Source organism: Triticum urartu, chromosome 6A (assembly GCF_056163025.1).
Source record: "Triticum urartu cultivar PI428250 chromosome 6A, HENAU_Tu73, whole genome shotgun sequence".
Classification (NCBI taxonomy): Eukaryota; Viridiplantae; Streptophyta; class Magnoliopsida; order Poales; family Poaceae; genus Triticum; species Triticum urartu.
In genome coordinates this window covers 212969055-212991540 of record NC_141878.1, presented here as the reverse complement: position 1 = coordinate 212991540, position 22486 = coordinate 212969055, and the positions used below count along the sequence as shown (strand labels likewise).

At 48.2% G+C, this 22486-nt stretch overlaps 1 pseudogene; it reads right to left on the bottom strand.

Moving 5' to 3' along the window:
* Window positions 1–8132: 8132 nt before the first annotated feature.
* Window positions 8133–22486, bottom strand: part of LOC147964796 (protein FAR1-RELATED SEQUENCE 5-like) — a 292822-nt pseudogene continuing 278468 nt past the window's right edge.

The window sequence follows — 22486 nt, the reverse complement described above, 5'->3', positions numbered from 1 at the left end:
AAACCATCATGTAGAACCTTCATGAAGAACTCCGGTAACAAAAGGATAACGAGAAGAAAGAGAAGTTGAAAACACAAGGTGAATCCTTGCAATGATTAGATGGATCTTCGCGATGAAATAAATTGAGAGAGCTTGGAACTCCGGAAAAGAAAAGATGAAGCAATAGAAACCGAGAATTTGGTGAACCTCCGGAATAAGGAATTAATCACTTGGATGAATCAAGAATAAGAATTATGTTACGCTTATCCTTCGCCAATTTAGATTGATGACAAGCAACGGATTTTGCACACTACTTATTCTCGTAGAAAGGATTAAGATAGATATAGCACAAACTTGGAAAAATCTTCAACGAGCCACCGGTAGAATTGGAAACAACAAATGAATTGATATGATAACAAGGTAAGAAGAATCTTGAACGAACCACCGTAAGAATTGAAAAATAACGAATAAAAGATAACGAATCACCGGGAAGAATTTGCAAATGAACAAAGATGCTCGAGAGAATCTAGATACATGAGAACGAAGGGATCACGAACTGATTAGAGATCACTTGAACGAAGCACCGGTAAGATTTGGAGAACCATAGCTGAAAGCTGAGAATGAATAAATCTGAGATGATGGACTCCGAATGAACAAACTAAACAGAATCTTGAATTGCTCCGGATAGGTGAAAAAATTCTCACAATCCAAAAACAACTATGAGATGATGGCCGAGAATGGGGCAAGATTTGAGAGAAACTCTTCTTCGAACTTCAAATTCTGAGAATTACGACGGGACACACCATGAAGAATTGTTGAAGCACTCCATAATGAAGAAGAATGGAAAAGTTGAACCAATGATGAAAAGAATTTGAAAGATCTTGGAGAAAGGCACTTGACTGATGATAAATCATTCTTACGTCAAACTTCAAAAAGAAATTTGAGGATAGCTCCGGGAGAATAAGAAGAGTCAGGTAAGATCCTGGGAAAAGACCTGTGGGTTAGGGCCCACTCAAAATAAACACCGTTGGAATGATTACTTGAAATATATTGCACCGGTTGAATTAAATGACTTGAAAGAGATAACATCCTCGAAAGAGTTTGAATGAAAGCAGAGTGGAAACACGAATCTTCGAGATATCTTGAGCACTCCGGAACAAATGGATAGCGAGAGGTGAATGCATATGAGGTGCACCGGCAAGAGAAAACATTTGGAACGAGGAAAAAATATGACCGACAAGGCTTGACTTGAATCCACCGGAGAAGAAAAGAACGAAGAATGATAAACTAGAAGCTCCGTTAGGATCTTCATGAGAATCACCGGATAAGAATATTGAAGGAAAAAGAATGGAGAGGCTTCTCATCAATAAGATGATACTAGATTAAGAAATCTGAGTCGTCGAAGAAAAAGGGTGGGTGGGCGGGAAAACAAAGACAACTTGGAACTGATGAAACAAACACCATTGAGAAGAACTGATACTTTATCTTGCAGATGTTGCAATGATCGAATCCACTTGAAGAGAAGTACACCGGTTAAAAAGGATTGACATGGCAATCTCGATGATCATGAAGGATTAGTATTCACATACAAATATGAGAACACCGCTTAGAAAAGGGATGGAATCCACATTTGACTTCGAAGCAACTCGAATACCACAACTCAAAACAAATCAAAGGATTGACTTGCAAAATAAGCCAGAACAAACATATGATAGAGATTTCGCCCGAAGTTTTTGTGGTGGGGCCTACACGGGCTCGATCATACAGCACCATCATGTACAAGGCAGTGCACATGACATACGAAGCGTCCCCGAGTCGGCATAGCCAAGGACTCTTTAAGACACAACGAGACCACTGTAAAACCGACCGGGGATAGGCGGACCACTAGACGTCGAACCCCAATTTCATATCATACATCTGTCGGAAAGATATCCTAAGAGCTACTTGATTTCCCACTTATAAACTCTCGAAATTTTCCGGCTATGCAATCAGGTGTTGGGGATACAGGGGAAGCATAATATCTCACCCAAAACTAGCAAATCCTACATCCAGCTGTATCCATCCTTCAACACATAACCAAGAAACCTTCGGAAATCGTCTACCTCAACCTTCGAAAAGCATCCGTTATACGAGTTATGGCAATACTCCCGAACTCCCGCCCCAGTACTGGGTGGCGTCGAGGTTATCTCACCAACAACTGCATAAAAGAGATTTTCGATGTCGGCGAACTAAACTCAGGTATTCCAGAACTGCAACGATAAAATTGTGACGACGACACCTTAGAGCTCAACTCCCCGGGACACTGCCACAATCCCTAAATGTCAGGAGGCACCAAGAACAATGTTCTCATCACAAAACCATCGGAACGATTCCAAGATACCCGCGCGATCCTAAATTTTTTTTAGTGAAATTTGAGAAGAGAAGAGTCAAAACTCTACGTCAGGATGCCTTACCAGAGCGATGAAGGGACTAGGGAGTAAAAAGAATTCCTAAACTCTCCGATATATAATTCCTAAATGACTCAAAACATTTTTATAGACTCAACTCGTCCGCTAATTCGATCAAGCAGTGGGGGCTCCTAAGGTCAGGGAAGGCTCTGATACCAACTTATAAAGCCCTCGATGCGGCTATATCTCCCACATGTCGAAGCACGACTTAGAGGCATAGCCGCATTGAAAGCAATGTTGCAAGTGAGGTAATCTTCACACTACCCATGTAATACATAAGGGAAAGAGATACATAGTTGGCTTACAATCGCCACTTCACACAATTACATGAATAAAGCAGTACAACATCCAAATACAGTCAAGGTCCGACTACAGAACCAAAATAAAAGAAGAACCCCAAATGCAACAAGGTCCCCGATCGACCCCAACTGGGCTCCACTACTGATCAACTAGAACGAAACAACACGAAGGACAAGATCTTCATCGAGCTCCTCCTTGAGCTTGGTTGCGTCATTTGCACAGTTCAACGGCACCTGCAAGCTGGTTTTAAAAGTATTTGTGAGTAACGGGGACTCAGCAATCTCGCACCCTCGCGATCAAGACTATTTAAGCTTATGGGTAAGGTAAAGGTATGAGGTGGAGCTGCAGCAAGCGACTAGCATATTTGGTGGCTAACATACACAAATGAGAGCGAGAAGAGAAGGCAAAAGCACAGTCGATAAACTATGATCAAGAAGTGATCCAAGTCTACTTACGTCAAGCATTACTCCAATACCGTGTTCACTTCCCGGACCCCGCCGAGAAGAGACCATCACGGCTACACACGCGGTTGATGTATTTTAATTAAGGTCAACTTCAGGTTTTCTACAACCGGACGTTAACAAATTCCCATCTGCCCATAACCGTGGCACGGCTTTCGAAAGTTCAAATCCCTGCAGGGGTGTCCCAACTTAGCCCATCACAAGCTCTCACGGTCAACGAAGGATATTCCTTCTAGCGGGAAGACCCGATCAGACTCAGAATCCCGGTTACAAGACATTTCGACAATGATAAAACAAATCCAGCAACACCGCCCGAATGTGCCGACAAATCCCGATAGGAGCTGCACATATCTTGTTCTCAGGGCACACTCAGATGAGCGCTCCATACAACTAAAACCAAACCTCGAGTTTCCCCGAGGGGGTGCTGCACAGGACTCTAGTTTGGACCAACACTGAGAGGAGCACTAGCTCGGCGGGGGGGGGGGGGTAAAATAATGATGACCCTCAGGAGCGTGACTCCCAAGGGAAAAGAAAAGGCTAGGTGGCGAATGGTAAAACCAATGTTGGGCATTGCTGGAGGAGTTTTATTCAAGGCGAACTGTCAAGGGGTTCCCATTATTACCCAACCGCGTAAGGAACGCAAAATCCGGGAACATAACACCGATATGACGGAAACTAGGGCGGCAAGAGTGGAACAAAACACCAGGCATAAGGCCGAGCCTTCCACCCTTTACCAAGTATATAGATGCATTAATTAAATAAGAGATATTGCGATATCCCAACAAGTAAACATGTCCCAACAAGGAACAACATCTTGATGTTCCAACAAGGAACAAACTTCAATCTTCACCTGCAACTAACAACTCTATAAGAGGGGCTGAGCAAAGCGATAACATAGCCAAACAACGGTTTGCTAGGACAAGGTGGGTTAGAGGCTTGGTTCAACAATATGGGAGGCATGATAAGCAAAGTGGTAGGTATCGCAGCATAGGCATAGCAAAAGAGCGAGCATCTAGCAAGCAAAGATAGAAGTGATTTCGAGGGTATGATCATCTTGCCTGAAATCCCGCAAGGAAGAAGAAACGAGTCCATGAAGAAGACACATGGACGAAGTCGAACGGATCCTCACAACTCCGGAACGGAACCGAAGCTCACGAGAAAGGCAACCCGGAAAGAAGCAAACAACATAGTAAACAACCACTACAACAACATGGCATGATGCACAACAAGTATGATGCATGTCCCGGTTTAAAGAGGGCATGGCATGGCAAAGTGCACAAGCAATCCTACAAATTAAGTGGAGCTCAATATGCAACGAGTTTCATATTGGCGAAACACCACGACAAGTTATTTAGTTCGATCTCGTTTATGTACCCAACAATATTAAATGTTGTTAAACATGGCAAGAGGGTGAAGCAAAGTAAAACTACCTATCTAGTCAAGGTTAAATGAGGCCGGAAGCAATGAACAACAAATCCGGAAACTCCTCATGTGCATAAATTAGATTCGGTACTGTTCTGCCCTAAACATAATTTTAGAGTTATTAAACATGGAAAATAAAACCACCATGTTAAACTAGGCATTTTTCCACCCCATTTACCTATAAAGATTATTGAATTCCGAGTTACGGTTAAATAGTTATGAATTAAATCATTTTAGCAAGTTATTTAAGCAAATTTAAACAAACAGCATTTTAAACATGTTAAACATGGATGAAAGTTGGATATTATTAAACTAGATGAAATTCTAAGCAAGTTTCATATTAAGTTTGTTTTAATCCGATGCACGGTTATTTACTTGTGAGCAAATTAAAATAATGGCATCCTCCTGTAATTATGCATGCATTGGAAAGAAAAAAAACGCCCGGGGCGGGCCTCGGATGGGCCTGGCAGGGACCGAGGTGATGTGGGGCGCGGGGAGGCGACGTGGCGGCTTCCCGTTGGCTGCGGGCGTCCTGCGTGGTGGCGGCTGGCCACCAGGATGGCGCCAAGTAGCAGGGATGAGGTGGGCGGCGGCGGAAATAGAGGAGAGGAGGTGGCAACAACAGCGAATAACTGACGGACACCTGGCACATCGGTCTCGGGGCGTTACACCTAATGTGTGCCTTGCTATTAGTTTAGCTGGAAGGTACCAAAGTAATCCAGGAGTGGATCACTGGAAAGCGGTCAAGGACATCCTGAAATGCCTGAAAAGGACTAAGGATATGTTTCTCGTTTATGGAAGTGACAAAGAGCTCGTCGTTACGTCGATGCAAGCTTTGACATTGATCCGGATGACTCTAAGTCACAAACCGGATACATATTTTTATTGAATGGTGGAGCTGTCAGTTGGTGCAGTTCCAAGCAGAGCGTCGTGGCAGGATCTGGGTGTGAAGCGGAGTACATAGCTGCTTCGGAAGCAGCAAATGAAGGAGTCTGGATGAAGGAGTTCATATCCGATCTAGGTGTCATACCTAGTGCATCAGGTCCAATGAAAATCTTTTGTGAAAATACTGATGCAATTGCCTTGGCAAAGGAATCCAGATTTCACAAGAGAACCAAGCACATCAAGAGATGCTTCAATTCCATCCGCGATCAAGTCAAGGAGGGAGACATAGAGATTTGCAAGATACATACGGATATGAATGTTGTAGACCCGTTGACTAAACCTGTCTCACGAGCAAAACATGATCAGAACCAAGACTCCATGGGTGTTAGGATCATTACAATGTAATCTAGATTATTGACTCTAGTGCAAGTGGGAGACTGAACGAAATATGCCCTAGAGGCAATAATAAAGTTGTTATTTATATTTCCTGATATCATGATAAATGTTTATTATTCATGCTAGAATTGTATTAACCAGAAACTTAGTACATGTGTGAATAGATAGACAAACTGAGTGTCAGTAGTATGCCTCTACTTGACTGGCTCGTTAATCAAAGATGGTTAAGTTTCCTAGCCATGGACAAAGAGTTGTCATTTGATGAACATGATCACATCATTAGAGAATGATGTGATTGACTTGAAACATTCCTTAGCATAGCACTTGATCGTTTAGTTTGTTGCTATTGCTTTCTTCATGACTTATACATGTTCCTATGACTATGAGATTATGCAACTCCCGAATACCGAAGGAACACTTAGTGTGCTATCAAACGTCACAACATAACTGGGTGACTATAAAGATGCTCTACGGGTGTCTCCAATGGTGTTTGTTGAGTTGGCATAGATCGAGATTAGGATTTTTCACTCCATGAATCTGAGAGGTATCTCTAGGCCCTCTTGGTAATGCACATCACTATAAGCCTTGCAAGCAATGTGACTAATGAGTTAGTTACGGGATGTTGCATTACGGAACGAGTAAAGAGACTTGTCGGTAACGAGATTGAACTAGGTATTGAGATACCGACGATCGAATCTCGGGCAAGTACCATACCGATGACAAAGGGAACAACGTATGTTGTTATGCGGTTTGACCGATAAAGATCTTCATAGAATCTGTAGGAACCAATATGAGCATCTAGGTTCCGCTATTGGTTATTGACCGGGGATGAGTCTTGGTCATGTCTACATAGTTCTCGAACCCGTAGGGTCCGCACGCTTAACGTTCGGTGACGATCAGAATTATGAGTTTATGTGTTTTGATGTACTGAAGGTAGTTCGGAGTCCCAGATATGATCATGGACATGACGAGGAGTATCGAAATGGTCGAGACATAAAGATCGATATATTGGAAGGCTATGTTTGGACATCGGAATGGTCCTGGGTGAGTTCACGCAATTACCGGAGTACCGGGGGGTTACCGGACCCCCCCGGGAGTGTATGGGCCTTAATGGGCCTTAGTGGGAGAGAGGAGGAGGCGGCCTAGGTGGGGGCGCCCCCCCAAGCGCAATCTGAATTGGGGTGGGGGCCGGCCCCCCTTTCCTTCTCCCTCTCTGCCCCTTCCTTCTCTCCTACTCCAACAAGGGAAAGGGGGAATCCTACTCCCACCAGGAGTAGGACTCCTCCCTTTGGGTGCGCCATAGAGGGCCGGCCCTCCCCTCCTCCACTCCTTTATATACAGGGGATGGGGGCACCCCATAGACACACAACTTGATTGTTTAGCCATGTGCGGTGCCCCCCTCCACAGATTTCCACCTCGGTCATATCGTTGTAGTGCTTAGGCGAAGCCCTGCGTCGGTAACTTCATCATCACCGCGATCACATCGTCGTGCTGACGAAGCTCTCCCTTGACACTCAGCTGGATCTAGACTTCATGGGATGTCACCGAGCTGAACGTCAGTAGATCACGGAGGTGCCGTACTTTCGGTGCTAGGATCGGTTGGACCGTGAAGACGTATGACTACATCAACCGCGTTGTCATAACGCTTCCGCTTACGGTGTACGAGTGTACGTGGACAACACTCTCCTCTCTCGTTGCTATGCATCACCTAGATGGATCTTGCATATGCGTAGGTTTTTTTTAAATTACCGCGTTGCCCAACAATTTTGAGAAGTGGAATCAACGCGAGACGATGCCTGAGGGGCCCACGAGGGTGAGGGGGCGCCCGAGGGGGTAGGGCACGCCCAGGGCCCTCGTGGCCACTCCGTAAGTCGGTTGGCGCCCTTCTTTCGCCGCAAGAAAGCCAATATCCGGATAAAATCGTGTCAAAATTTCAGCCCAATTGTAGTTACGGATCTCCGGGAATTTAAGAAATGGTGAAAGGGCAGAATTAGGGAGCGCAGAAACAGAAAGAAACAGAGAGAGAGACCCAATCTCGGAGGGGCTCTCGCCCCTCCGCCACCATGGAGGCCATGGACCAGAGGGGAAACCCTTCTCCCATCTAGGGGGGAGGTCAAGGAAGAATAAGAGGGGGGGCTCTCTCCGCCCTCTCCCGGTGGCGCCGAAACGCCGCCGGGGCCATCATCGCGACAACGATCTACACCAACAACTTCACCGCCGTCATCATCAACTCTTCCCCCCTCTATGCAGAGCTGTAACCCATTTTTTACCCATTGTAATCTCTACTTAAACATGGTTCTGAACATTATATATTATTTCCCAATGATGTATGGCTATCCTATGATGTTTGAGTAGATCCGTTTTGTCCTATGGGTTAATTGATGATCGTGATTGGTTTGAGTTGCATGTTTTATTATTGGTGTTGTCCTATGGTGCTCTCCGTGTCGCGCAAGCATGAGGGATCCCTGCTGTAGGGTTTGCAATATGTTCATGATTTGCTTATGGTGGGTGGCGTGAGTGACAGGAGCACAGACCCGAGTAAGTAGGTTGTTTGCGTATGGGAATAAAGAGGACTTGATGCCTTATAATGCTATGGTTTTGTTTTACCTTAATGATCTTTAGTAGTTGCGGATGCTTGCTAGAGTTCCAATCATAAGTGCATATGATCCAAGAAGAGAAAGTATGTTAGCTTATGCCTCTCCCTCAAATAAAATTGCAATAATGATTATCGGTCTAGTTATCGATTGTCTAGGGACAAATAATTTTCTCGTGACAAAAAGCTCTCTACTGAAAATAATTTAGTTGTGTCTTTATCTAAACATCCCCTACCTTTTATTTACATGCTATTTATTATCTTGCAAACCTAGCCTACAACACCTACAAAGTACTCCTAGTTTCATACTTGTTATAGGTAAGGCGAACGTTAAGCGTGCGTAGAGTTGTATCGGCGGTCGATAGAACTTGAGGGAATATTTGTTCTAACTTTAGCTCCTCGTTGGGTTCGACACTCTTACTTATCGAAAGAGGCTACAATTGATCCCCTATACTTGTGGGTTATCACTTGTACACTTGCATCTCCCATTTGTACAAGCTCCATTGCTTGCATGTAGATGTTGAAATGCCTATAACTAAATGGGTTATTGTTGTTAGCATTGTCCTTCTAGTATTGGCTAAGATGTGGAGGCAGGATGTCCCAGGCATCTCTTGTCCACCTCTTCACTATGTGTTTCTTTGGAATTTCTGTTATACGGATGAAGCCTAGAACCTACATCACAAAATTCATTCCATGACTGAATGATCTGAAAACGAAATGTCCACTAACCTATCATATGTATTGTAGATTCACTTGGGCCAATGTAATTACCTTCAGAACATGGCTGCACAGCAGACCCATGTGAGTGAATTGGCCACATTCACAGTCAAATTCATGTCCACCATCCAACACGGACACCTTGTACAAAATCCTGCACCACTTCTCTCTCCAAGCTGCATCCGTATGGATTACAACATATGTTTTCCTTTCTCAACCTCTCCACCTGGTAAGCACTCCATTTGTATATTATATGCTCAAATTGCTCGATCATCGCTCTTGCGTATATATTGCGAGCATGCCTTTCTGTAGACATGTTTGCTCAAAATAGTGGCCTCCCCTGTAAATACAAAGGGATTTTTACATCTGTGCCCCTGGTTCCTTAGCCATACTCATTCATCCCCACACTCTTAGCATTTGCTCACTTTTCCCCACTCTCTTGTCTGAAACACTCAGAAATGGTCACAAATGGTGGATGCCATCAGGTCAGTGCTTTGACCATTAACTCTAACGAGTGGGGCCGCGCTGGACTGTGTCGCCCGTTGGACCTGACAATTAGGGCCGCGTCGGATGGTGCCGTTGTTCGCCCATTGGGCCATGGTTAGATTGTTGGGCCCTGCGCACGCTGCAACGACATGAGCCTGCTATGCATGCACGACATGTCCAGCTAGCCTTCTATGCATGCACATAGCTAGCCTGCAATGCATGCATGTAGCTAGCCTGCCTGCATTTGCTGATGCTTGCCGCCACAATGATCGGACTCTTTCTGTACGCGAGCCGCCACGAACGCTGACCGACCTCTTTATGCACGCGAGCCGCCACGGATGCAGGGACGGCCGCTGCCGCTGGTTCATCTCATCTCGCACACTTGTCTCCTCGATGTACAACATCGTTTCAGACTTTTCAGTCCACTTGCATCTATTCAACATGTCAATTAAAGTGGCATATCGATTGACTTCGCTCGTTTGAACGTAGAAAATCCAAAGCGCGGTCAGTGCCACTCCCCTTCCCTTCCCCTTTCTCTATTTAAACCACCCATGCCTCCACCTATTCTCCACACATCCATTTGGACCGCCCCTTCTCTTATTCACCCAAACCCAGAGCACTCTCAAAGCTAGGAGAGGATGCAGTAGAATGGCCCCACCTTCGAGCTCCCACCAACCGTGCTGGAGAGGCGGTATCCCGTTGGTGTCGTCATGGAGACGACGCTCTGCATGTGGGCGTTCCCATGCTGGAGGGGTGGAAAGGAGTTTGCCCAGTGGTTCCTCGGTGCGGGCTTCGCCCACCTCCCGGCGGGCTCGCCGGTGATGTTCCGACTGGAGGAAGTGCGTCCAAACTCCACCACTCCGCCGATAGGGCTCATCGCCAACTTCACCAACAGATTCGATGCGTACTACCTCCTTAGCAAGGTGTTTTCGTGTGGGTGTGAGTTCATCGTATTCGCCACCTACACATCTTCATGGACTTCAACAGCATCTTCCCCACCCGCAATGGTATGCACAGCCTCCCTACTACATCGGCGAGGATGACATGGAGGAGGAGCAGTGAAGAGGAGGCGCAGTGAAGATGGTGGTGAAAGCCCGGTCTTGTGAAGCTTGTCTTACCCTAGGGTGTTAGGGATTTTTATCTTTTATACATTTCTATCTTAATTATGGCATTGGTTGTATAGTGAACTTTTTATCTCTGTCGTGTTATCCCCTAAGAACTATGTTATGCTTGCTACCCTTATTTGATATGTCGTTGGTTATCTGTGTTTTGCTTGCTATTTCTATCTTATTTACCGTGAGTTATCGCTAGATGGATATGGTTTCGTAGACGAGCCCTTCTGCTAAATCAATCAATGAAAGGGTATCCTTCAATGAAAACCAGCAAGTTTTGGGGTTAGCCTTGTAAAAATGGTTGGAGGGTAGTCCATTTGTCTTGTTTTATTCATGTTGTGTTGGTCAAGTTTAAATGTCCCATTTAGAGTAGGCCCTTATATTTTAGGGTCAAGTTTTCGCACGCATGGATAATGGACTAGTTGAAGTGTCAAAAAGGAAACTAAAGCTAGAAAAATGAGCCATGTTGATGTTGAAAATAAGAAGGAGAAAAGCTATTTTTTTAATTGTTGGTGGCCGTATATTGTATGAACAAAAACAAGCTAATTTTTGAATAGTTTGTGGCCATTTGGCATGATGAAATTAATGTTGGCCCTTATATTACAAGTTTTATTGGTTCCAAGTTTTGGCATGGGCGGCTAATGGACTAGTTGGGGTGTCAAAAAGGAAATTAAAGTTGGAAAGATGAGTCATGTTGATGTTGAAAAGAAGAAAAAGAAGCTAAGTTTTTTGAATTGTTGGTGCCCATATATATTGTAGGATACCTATATTATATGAACAAAAATAAGCTATTTTTTGAATAGTTTGTGGCCATTTGGCAGGATGAAAATAATTTTTGAAGGGTAGCCCATTGTGTACTTGTTGGTGGCTCTTGGTGGCATTATAAATTGTTGTGTAATTTCAAACGATGTAACCTATTCTTGTAATGTAACCAACATGCACTCAATCTCTATAGGTGCAATCAAAACAATCAAGCAAAAAAATAGAGCCATCACATGCACTAGTTTTCTAGGCCTATTTAATCTTTGTGGGCCTTCGATAGTCAACACAATACGACGGCCCAACCAGAGCTTGGTTTCATTTTGGGCCCAATAACTGCCTTTTTTTCTCTTGCCCTCGGTGTTGTCTGACGAAACTGAAAGTGTCAAAAACTAACACCTACAGAGATTTAGAGATGGAGATAGAGACATAGTTTAAACAACATAAAGAGCACATGATCCACAAACCCTTAAGCAAATCGTAGAGCACATGACATGACACAAATAACATCTCTAACAAGTGATGAACAGCAAGTAAGCAAATCCTAGAGCAACTATACAAAAATAAAATCCTAAAGCTATCAGATTCGCCTGCTTGTTCAACTGAATCATCTGCCTCAAGTTCTTGTTCATCTTCTTTAATTCCCCCTTCAGATCCTCATCCCCAACTGTCGGAGCAGCACTTTCAGAGACCAAATTCCGAGTGGCTAACGAAAGATTGACCTCCCGGGTTGCGGCCCCATGAATTGAAGCAAGCCCTCCCCTTGAAGCCTCCAAACGTAGTCACCCATCCATTCAAGATGTGTGCATTTCTTCATGATCTGAAACAAAATCATGAACCCTAAATCTCAAATCCAACGAAAAAGAATTAGAAGCAAAGATAAAAAGAAAGGGTTAAAGAAAAATCATGAGATCTAACCTGCCCCTCTGGCTTGCTCTCGCATTTCACAAACTCACGCCCTAAGTTGCCATTCTTGTCCTCCCTCGAAGTCAACCTTTTCAGTGGCGTGGTGCATGGGCAGTCAAGGCATCGCTCCATGGGCACTGGACCATACTGGGGCCACAAGGGGCGGGAGGCTGAAGTGGAGCTCGACATATCTAGTCACCGGAGAAGAAGAAGCAGACGAGTGGCTCCTCTGGTCGCCGCCGAAGAAGAGAAGATAGGGGAGGCAATAGTGGGCGAGGACAACCAATGTCTCATGGATCGCCAAAGGATCCAGCGATGCAGAGCCGTCCCGGTGATACAATGGCGCAGAGCCTGCATGCAGTCTGGCCTCAGAATTCCTTCTAGAAGACCATATCTGAGGGTTGTCGCTTGGCTCTAGGGTATAATCTGACGGCTGATGTTCGGATCTAGGGTTAGGCGAACCACGCGAGATTTAGAGGGGTTTTGAGTTGGTCAACGGGGTTATCTAGTGTTTGACTGAGCATAACTAATTTAAAAAAATTCCAAAAATATGAAACCATTGCAAATCGTCATTTTATAAGACACACTAACAAGGAAAAATACCAAACTTGGTCTATGGTCATTTAAAAAAAACTAGCTGGCACGGTCGTGGTTAAATGAGCACCATTAATTTTAAAAAATCGAAAAATATATAACCTGCGCACAATGTTGTCTTATGTGACATGTTACCAACAAAAAACATAAACTTGTCCTACGGACATTTTCATGAAAAAACCTTCACACATATGAGCTATGACGTACAACGTTGCAAAGAGTTCAAGGAAAGGAGGTAGATTTTTTCAAAAATTAAAAAAATCACCAAAGCTTCATTTCAAAGTGAATAAGAAGGATCTGAACTTAGTTTTCTTTTTTTCATAATTTAAATGTGTTTTTAATGGTTTTCTATTAAACCAAATTATTTTCAAAAAAATGTAAAAAATGAAAATTAATTCAATAAATAGTGAGACTTCGAATCTACACTATATAGATTAAATATGTGTTAATAAAAAATATTTCGCTCATTTAGAGTAGGTCCAAAAAATACCTGATTACAAATGGGGCAGTTTACCCTAGCTTCAGAGCACATTTGGAGCACATTTCCCATGACTATAAGTTTCACCACACAAAAGAGATCGGATTGATCACCTAATGTTTACAATAGTTCAACAAACATTGCAACATCACACCACATATCGGAGTTCAAGTGCTGGTTCAAATTTAAATTTTGCCTAATATTCAAATTTTGCCTCAAATTTCACATCAAAGTATGAATAGAATTATTAAACCTTACAAGTTTTCACAACCTTAGTACAAATCCTTAAAGTTCAAAGTTCACAACTTGCATTCCACATCTTTGCCTTGCTCCTTGTGTCCTGAGATTGCTTAACAGCCTTACTCTTGGTTTCCCTAGGTGGGATATCCACCTTTTTCTTCTTCCTTTTGATCTTCACTTCGGGTGGTGGCTGTCGAGGTGCCGACAGAGAAGTTGCACTGGCCAGTTGATGGGGTTCAAATCCTTCATAATCCATCACTGGTACACGTCGGTGCTATACAAACGGTTTTTAACCCCTTTCCGCAACGACATTTGGAACCATCGCCTAGTGAGTGACGGCGATAGGGGGGTCCTTCCCACACGACCCAGAAACCATCGGGGATAGGGAGCCTTGATGCATACAGTTGTACCTATATAACCGTTTCCGATATCTCGAATATTCCGAACACTTCATCCTTGCTACTCGTTTGTGCTCGCATTGCCATCGCAGTTGGAGTTTTGTGGTTTTACTTAAAACCAGGCAGATTCCAGGCACGGGAGCTTTCCATGCAGATTCCAGGAATGGGAGTTCTATGATGCCTGGCACATCACAAACAGTTCATGATTATAAACCATGCACGATAGGTAGATAATCACACACATTTAGTTTTCCCGCACTGTATGTGATAGTGTCTGACATCACATACGCTTTGCAAACGGCAACTGTGTGTGCATTGTTACACACAGTTCCTCTTCGTGAACCATGTTGGATTATGATGTATATTGCACACGCTGTGTTTTATTAACCATGTGCACCGTAATGACCTGGACACCGTAATTTTGCCCTAATTTAATTGCTGCTATTTAAAATTGTACCTAATTTAAACTTGAAAGTAGGCTATAGCTTTATTCATATCCATCAGGTTCAAAGAACCAATGCATTATTTAACTCACATGTACATATGTTTAAGAATTACATAAGCACCAAATAAAGAATGATGAACTAGGGTTCTATACTTGTACTATTATAGATGGTAAAGAAAGAGGCGACATGCATTCCGGTTGCTGAACAAGGTGAACCGGAATGGCCCTATTGCGCTCTCCTGGATGCAGAAGGCATGCAGGACTCTAGTCCAACCCCTTGTGATGGTCGGCTGCCAATCATGTAGTTTGAGAGGTAATCTTGAGTAAACTTCTTCAGGATCCACTGCAAAACAAAAAATATTCAGACATTGTCATCTAACACAACTCATTACGGGCAGTAAAAAGAGGGCTACAAGGTTCTTACTTACCATCCTATAGTTCACTGTTGTCTTGCATAAAGTGTAAACAAATAGTTCGATTGACATCTTTTGACCCATTTTAATAATAATCTTTATTAGTTTCCTCCCTTGATGCTGGTTCATGAATATCTCATTGCCCCATACGCAGAAAGGGTCGAAGTGTGGATCTTTGGCAATTATATATGCACCTAAAAGCACCAAGTTAATATTAGAAGCTAAACAACAATTGAAAAATGATGTAGTACAACACTCCCTCCATCCCATTATATAAGATTTTATTACATGTATATCTAGACATCGTCAGAACATTAAGGTAACACTCTTCCTTGTTGCTACGTAGCCTGGGATTGCATATTTAGTCATTCGGTACAATGCATGTTGCTATGTAGCCTCAAATATATTAAATATGGCCCTAGTTAACCTACTAATAAATGGGTTACAAATATATTCAGTGAAATGTCCAATTCGACGATTAATCCCTTATCATCCCAGGCTATGTGGTACCTGTCGGCGTTCTGGGAACGGGGATCCCAAGACTTGCCTGCCTGCGGCCCACGACGTGGCTTTGCTAGCAGGCCTGTACAGCCCATCTTCATCAACGAGGCACTCAAGACCCTCACGAGGGGCCAAGCCTCGCGAGGCGGACGACACAAGACCTCCTCAGGAGCGGCCTCACCAGGCTGGCTCATGAGGGGCGGAGAGTTCAAGTCCAGGCAAACCTCGTGAGGTTCTTGTGACATGAGCCATGATGATCGAGACCAAGTGGGCGCTAGGCGGGCGCCAGCGCGCGCAGCATCCTTGTTTCCTCTTTGGTGCTAAGGGGGCAAGAGCAGGCGCAGAGTACCGATGCATCAAGAAAAGGCTTCCATATTGGTGCAATGAGACCAAGACCAGAAGGACGGCAAGACGGAGGTCACCGTGGAGCCCAAGACGGCGTCACCACCAGAGCCTTTGACAGGCGAAGACTGTTTTTGTCAGGATAGCTTGTACTAGCTGTCCCCTTTCAAATTGGCCGTTGTTGGCTCCCTTCCCGCTCAATATTTGGGAAGAGGACCAGGGCCTCTATAAATAGGACTAGCCACCACCGTAGCTAGGGGGAACCTGATCTTAGATTGGAGCCACCACATCCTTGGCCACACACCCATCGAGCACAAGAACACCTCAACCTCAGGAGGCTGTTCTTCCCCTTGTACTGTTCATCATCAGCCCAAGAGGCAATCCACCACCACCACACTAGAGTAGGGTATTACACCACAATGGTGGCTCGAACCAGTATAAATCTGGTGTCCTTTGTGTGGCGAGTTTGTCGAGTTAGTTCGTGAGATCTTAGCTAAGTTAGGATGTGGATCGATAGGGGGGAGATCTTTGCATGCACCCCAGTTTTCGAACCTTAAGGCTTTTGCCGGAACCTGTGATCCGACATTTGGCGCGCCAGGTAGGGGTGCGTCGGAGTCTTCCTCCTGCCGACTCGCGCTCCACCATCTCCACACCCGCTCCCCATGGTGGGCGCCCCTCCAGCTGGATCTACCGGTGCCCACGGCGGCGCTCGGGGGCTCTGAGCCCTTGCCCCTGCCTTGCCGCAGGTGCAGTGGCCACCCAAGTTCAAGCCGGAGATGCCGCCGTGCTACGACGGCGCGGCGGACCCGTTGGCTTTCTTGCTACCGTGGAAGCCGAGGGTGACGAAAAGATCATGGCCAACTGGTTCCCAATGGCCCTTGCAGGCGCGCCTGGCTCCACCATTTGCCGGAGTCTTTTGTTGCCACCTGGGAGGAGCTACGCAACCTCTTCATCACTCGCTTCGGGGAACCGGAGGCCCCCATCATCGCAGCCCTTCTCGGCGGTTCACAAGCACCACCCTCAGATCGTCATGTCAAACCGTACTTTCGCCACATCGGCGCCGCTTCCAAGCGCCTGGGGGCTCCGCCCGGCTGGGCCGCGCCTGAGGCCAACCTCACCTTCGACTTGAAGGATCATCCTGCCTCCACCGTCGGCTCGGATGCGCTCCCGATGCTGTGCGCACCCACCATCTGCCACGTATCCATCACCAAGACGCTCGTCGAAGGCGGCGCCGGCCTCAATGTGCTCTCCGTCGAGGCCTTCAGCCTCCTTCACGTACCATTCGAGCGGCTCCGCCCCAGCAAGCCCTTCTTGGGGGTTGGCGGAGGCCCTGCCTGCTCCCTGGGGCAGATCCGCCTCTCTGTGACCTTCGGCACGCGCGAAAACTACCGCACCAAGCTCATCGACTTCGACATCGCCCGCATTGGCCTCCCATACAACACCATCCTTGGGTACCCAGCTCTGGCCCAGTTCATGGCAGCAACCCATCCCGCATACAATCTCATGAAGATGCCGGGGAACCAGGGTGTCCTCACCATCAAGGGGGACGCCAAGGAGGCCCTGGCGGCGCTCAAGCTTGCCCTCAAGGCTGCCGCGATAGCACGACCCGCTGATGCGGATACCTCCAAGGCTAAGGGAGCTGCACCAACCAAGAAGAAATAGTTATTCACTCAGGACAAGGCAGAAACCAAGCAAGTGTTGGTCGAGGAGTACGGGTCCTTAGGGGCAATCTTTACCATAGGCGCCAACCTCGAGCCTTCTCAGGAGGAGGCGCTAGTGAAGTTCTTGTGTGCAAACAAGGGAGTGTTCGCCTGGGAGCCCGATCAGCTGGTAGGGGTCCCAAGAGAGGTAATAGAGCACCACCTGAAGGTGTGCCCCAACGTACGCCCCGTGAAGCAGAAGGCAAGGCGGCAGTCCACGGAGAAGCAAGCTTTCATCATCCAAGAAACCCGCAAGTTGGAGGCTGCGGGTGTCATTCGCGAGGTTCGGTACCTCGAATGGCTGGCGAACCCCGTCGTCCCTAAGAAAGGCGGGAAGGACCAGATGTGCGTCGACTTCACCAACCTCAACAAGGCTTGCCCCCAAGATCTGTTCCCTCTTCCACGCATCGACCAGATCATCGACTCCACAGCTGAGTGCGACTTGCTATGCTTCCTGGATGTGTTCTCAGGATATCACCAGATCAAGATGGCGGTAGAAGATGTGGAGAAGACGGCTTTCCCGACCCCGTGTGGGGTGTACTGCTACACTTGCATGCCATTCGGACTGCTCAACACGGGCGCAACCTTCCAGCGGCTCATGCACATCGCCTTAGGGCGACAACTCGGGAGAAACGCTGAAGCCTACGTCGACGACATCGTGGTGAAGTCTCGGGAGGCGGGGACCTTGATCCAAGATCTGGAGGAGACCTTTGAAAGCCTTCACCAGGTGGACTTGCAGCTCAACCCAGAGAAATGCGTGTTTGGCATCCCTTCTGGCAAGCTGCTGGGTTTCCTGGTGTCCCACAGGGGGACCAAGGCCAACCCAAAGAAGGTCAAGGCCATTGAAGACATGAGTCCACCACAGACCCTCAAGGAAATGCAGAAGTTGGCTGGTCGGGTGACTGCGTTAGGGCGCTTCATCTCCAAGCTGGGAGAGCGCGCCCTACCCTTCTTGAAGCTGATGAAAAAGAAGGGCCCGTTCGAGTGGACCCCAGAGGCCGGCCAAGCTTTTCAAGACCTCAAGAGATACCTGACCAGCCCTCCAGTGATGGTAGCGCCGCGACCTCGTGAGTCCCTAGTGCTCTATCTTGCCGCCACCTCGTACTCAGCCAGCGCGGCTTTGGTGGCAGTTTGGGAAGAACACCAAGCTAAGGGTGCATCGCGTTGTGCCACACTTCCAGTAGAGACGATGCAAGACCAGAAGGGCGCCACAAGGGCCGCAGCAGCAGCGGCAGCAGATCAGGCTCGACAGGACGACGCCCCCAAACCCGCGAAGACTTCAGCAAGCGATCAAGCGTCGGGGGCTCTACCCCCTCAGGAGGCACCCCAGCTTCCGAAAGACACAAACCTGATCAGCACGCCTACCCTTGTCGAGCACCCGGTATACTTCATCAGCACGGTGTTGCGGGACGCAAGAGCGCGGTAACCCATGCCTCAGAAGCTCCTACTCGCGCTCCTAGTGGCTTCGCGAAAGCTGCGGCACTACTTCCAGGACCACCCCATCACGGTCGTCTCAACTTACCCATTGGAGAGAGTGCTCAGGAGCCCCAACTCTGCCGGAAGAGTCGCTGAATGGAACATCGAGTTGCAAGCATTCCAGTTGGAGTTAAGTACTACTAGGGTCATCAAGGGAGCCGCGCTTGCTAATTTCATGGCAGAATGGACAGACGCCCCGATGCTTGAAGAAGGCAAAGACCGGTCCCTCTCGCCGGGAAGCGAGGCGCCTGACGGCTGGGTCATGTATTTTGATGGTGCCTTCGTGCGCCAGTGCGCGGGGGCTAGAGTAGTACTCATCTCACCCACCCAGGACAAGCTCTACTACGTTGTGCAGCTCTGCTTGCAGCAGGGCGAGAAGGTCTCCAACAACATTGCAGAATACGAAGGCCTCATAGCCGTCCTGAAGGCTGCGGCGGCACTGGGGGTGAAGCGTCTCACTATCAGGGGCGACTCACAGCTCCTCGTCAACTTCTCCAACAAGGTATACGAGCTGAAGGACGAGCACATGGAAGCATACCTTGTGGAGGTGCACAAGATGGAGAAGCAATTTCTGGGCCTAGAGTTGCAGCACGTGCCATGTGGCACCAACAAGGAAGCTAACGACATCGCCAGAAGAGCATCCAAGCGACAGCCCCAGGAGCCTGGCGTCTTCGAGGAGCGGCTCTTCAAGCCATCAGCAACGCCACCGCTTTCAAGGACAGCTCAGGCCTTGAGAGGAACTCCCGCAGCCGCCTGCCACAGGAGCCCCAGCCTATGGCCCGACCTCAGGGGAGCACCTACTCCTGGCGCTCGAGCCCCAGGAGGGATGCTAGACCAAGGAATTCAAGGAATACCTGATGCAAGGGGCGTTGCCGGAGAAGGAGGAGGACGCGGAGCGCGTGGCCCGTCAGGCCACAGCATACTGCATCTAGGACGGTGAGTTATATAGGAAGCGACCAAATGACGTTTCACTGTGTTGTATCTCCAGGGAACAGGGGAAAGAGCTGATAGCAGACATACACGGCGGGGATTGTGGGCACCACTCGTCGTCGCGAACCCTCGTCGGCAAGGCATTCCGAAGTGGATTCTACTAGCCTACGGTGCTCAACGACGCGACTGAGCTGGTGAAGTCCTGCGAGGCCTACCAATTCCATGCCAAGCAGATCCATCAGCCAGCTCAGGGACTCCAGACCATTCCACTCTCGTGGCCGTTCGCGGTCTGGGGGCTGGATATTCTGGGCCCGTTCCCTCGGGAGCCTGGGGGCTATCGATACCTCTACGTCGCCATCGACAAGTTCACTAAGTGGCCGGAGGTTGAAGCCGTCCGCGCCATCCCAGCTGGCTCTGTGGTCAAGTTAATCAAGGGCCACGTGAGCCGTTTCGGGGTCCCCAACCGCATCATCACCGATAACGGCTCGCAGCTCACTAGTAATCTCTTCAAGTCATATTGTGCTAACCTTGGAACGCAGATCTGCTATGCCTCGGTAGCACACCCTAGGAGCAATGGCCAGGCCGAACACACCAATGCGGAGGTCCTGAGGGGCCTCAAGACCCGGACCTTCAAGAAGAAGCTCGAAGCCTGCGGCAGGGGCTGGCACGACGAGCTCCAGTCCGTGCTGTGGTCGATACGCACCACCGCCACCAAGCCAACGGGCGAAACCCCATTCTTCCTCGTCTACGAAGCAGAAGAAATCCTCCCTCACGAGGTCAAGCATCGCTCCGCATGGGTCCTGGCGTTTGATGAGACGCAGCAGGACGCCATGCAGGGGATGGACCTCGTGCTGGGGGAGGAATGTCGCCGCGAGGCTGCACTACGGGCGGCAAGATACCAGCAGGCGTTGCGGCGGTACCACTGTCGCAGCGTCGGTTCCAGGAATCTTGAGGTGGGTGACCTCGTCCTAAGGCGGGTGCTCTCCAGGGAGGGGCTGCATAAGCTCTCACCCATGTGGGAGGGCCCGTTCAAGGTCGTCCACATCTCCAGGCTTGGTGCCGCACGCCTGGAGACGCAAGACGGGGTACCCATCCAGAACGCCTGGAACATCCAACACCTCTAGAAGTTCTACCCATGAAGAAAGGCCCAGTGCCTGTGAAGAAGGCCCGGTGCCTGTGAAGAAGGCCCGGTGCCTGTGAAGAAAGGCCCAGTGCCTGTGAAGAAGGCCCGGTGCCTGTGAAGAAAGGCCCAGTGCCTGTGAAGAAGGCCCAGTGCCTGTGAAGCAAGGCCCCGTGCCTATGAAGAATCGCTGCCCGTGACACTCAAACATAATAATGAGTGGGGCTGTACACGCCCCGGAGCCTCAGGAGAGCCGCCCTTGGGCCTCGGGGGCTCCCTCCCATGCCGAGTGAAAGCACTTAGCTCCGCGCTAGTGAGAAGACGTCGAAGACTAGACTAGGTGCCGGACGCGGCTTTTCATTTGCTTTGCGAAGTTGGCTCGCCCCTCTTTTAATTGAAATTTGCTTTCTGGTGTCTCTTGCAGGTCCCGTTTTATCGCTTCCTGCCTCTATTTATGCCTTCGCCTCTTTGGTCGACCTATACTCTCCCTCACGTCCCTCGCGAGGGGGCTGAATGGGTAAATTCATGAGTTTCCTCCTTCTATCTTTTCGCGAGGCACCCTCGTTCGAGCCCATAAGCTGGCGCACCTCTCCTAATCCATGCCCCACGGGTATCGCGACGCAAAGCGCCGAGTCAAAGCCAGCAGTGCCTATGACCAAGCCCCGGCTGAGCGATAAACCTCTTGACAAATTTTTTGCAGTTCCTAAGTGCATATCAGGTCAAGGAGACCTCGACAGGTACTAGGAAGCAAGCGCCTCGTGAGGAGGAGGCCACTCAAAACAAGTCGAGCTAAGTTATCCCTGCATAAAACGACGATGTTGCGACACAGCACAGGAACGACAAACATAACATAACGATTGAGATCATAGTTTGATACATGCCCCTCCGGGGCGCATTATGGTTTCTTTCTGATGCAGGAAGGAAAAGAAGAACAAAATAGAAGCGGCGCCTACAACGGTCCACGGGGGCAGGCCCCAGCGTCCTCCTGAGCTCAGCCGGACCCCTCCTCGCGCTTCACGGAGGCGCGGTGACGAGACGACCCGCCATCGTCTTTGAAGCGGGCACGGCGGCATGGCGGCTGGTCGTAGCCGCCACTACTGGAGCTGTCGCCGGGGGAAGAGCTCCCATAGTCGGACGAGACGCGGTCGGCACCAAGGGTGGGTTCGCCCTCATCCTCGTCGCGGTCGTCGCCAAGGCCGAGCACCTCCTCGCCGTCGTTCACCTCGCGGCAGCACCTGGTGCGGCGACCATCTTCCCCAAATACCCTCACATAGAGGGTCGCGTTGCTGTCGTACTTGAAGTGAAGGGTGCACCGCCTGCCCAGGCCGCGTGCACGGGCAAACGTCTGCCAACCGCGGGCCAGAGCTACATTGCCCGCGGCGGAGA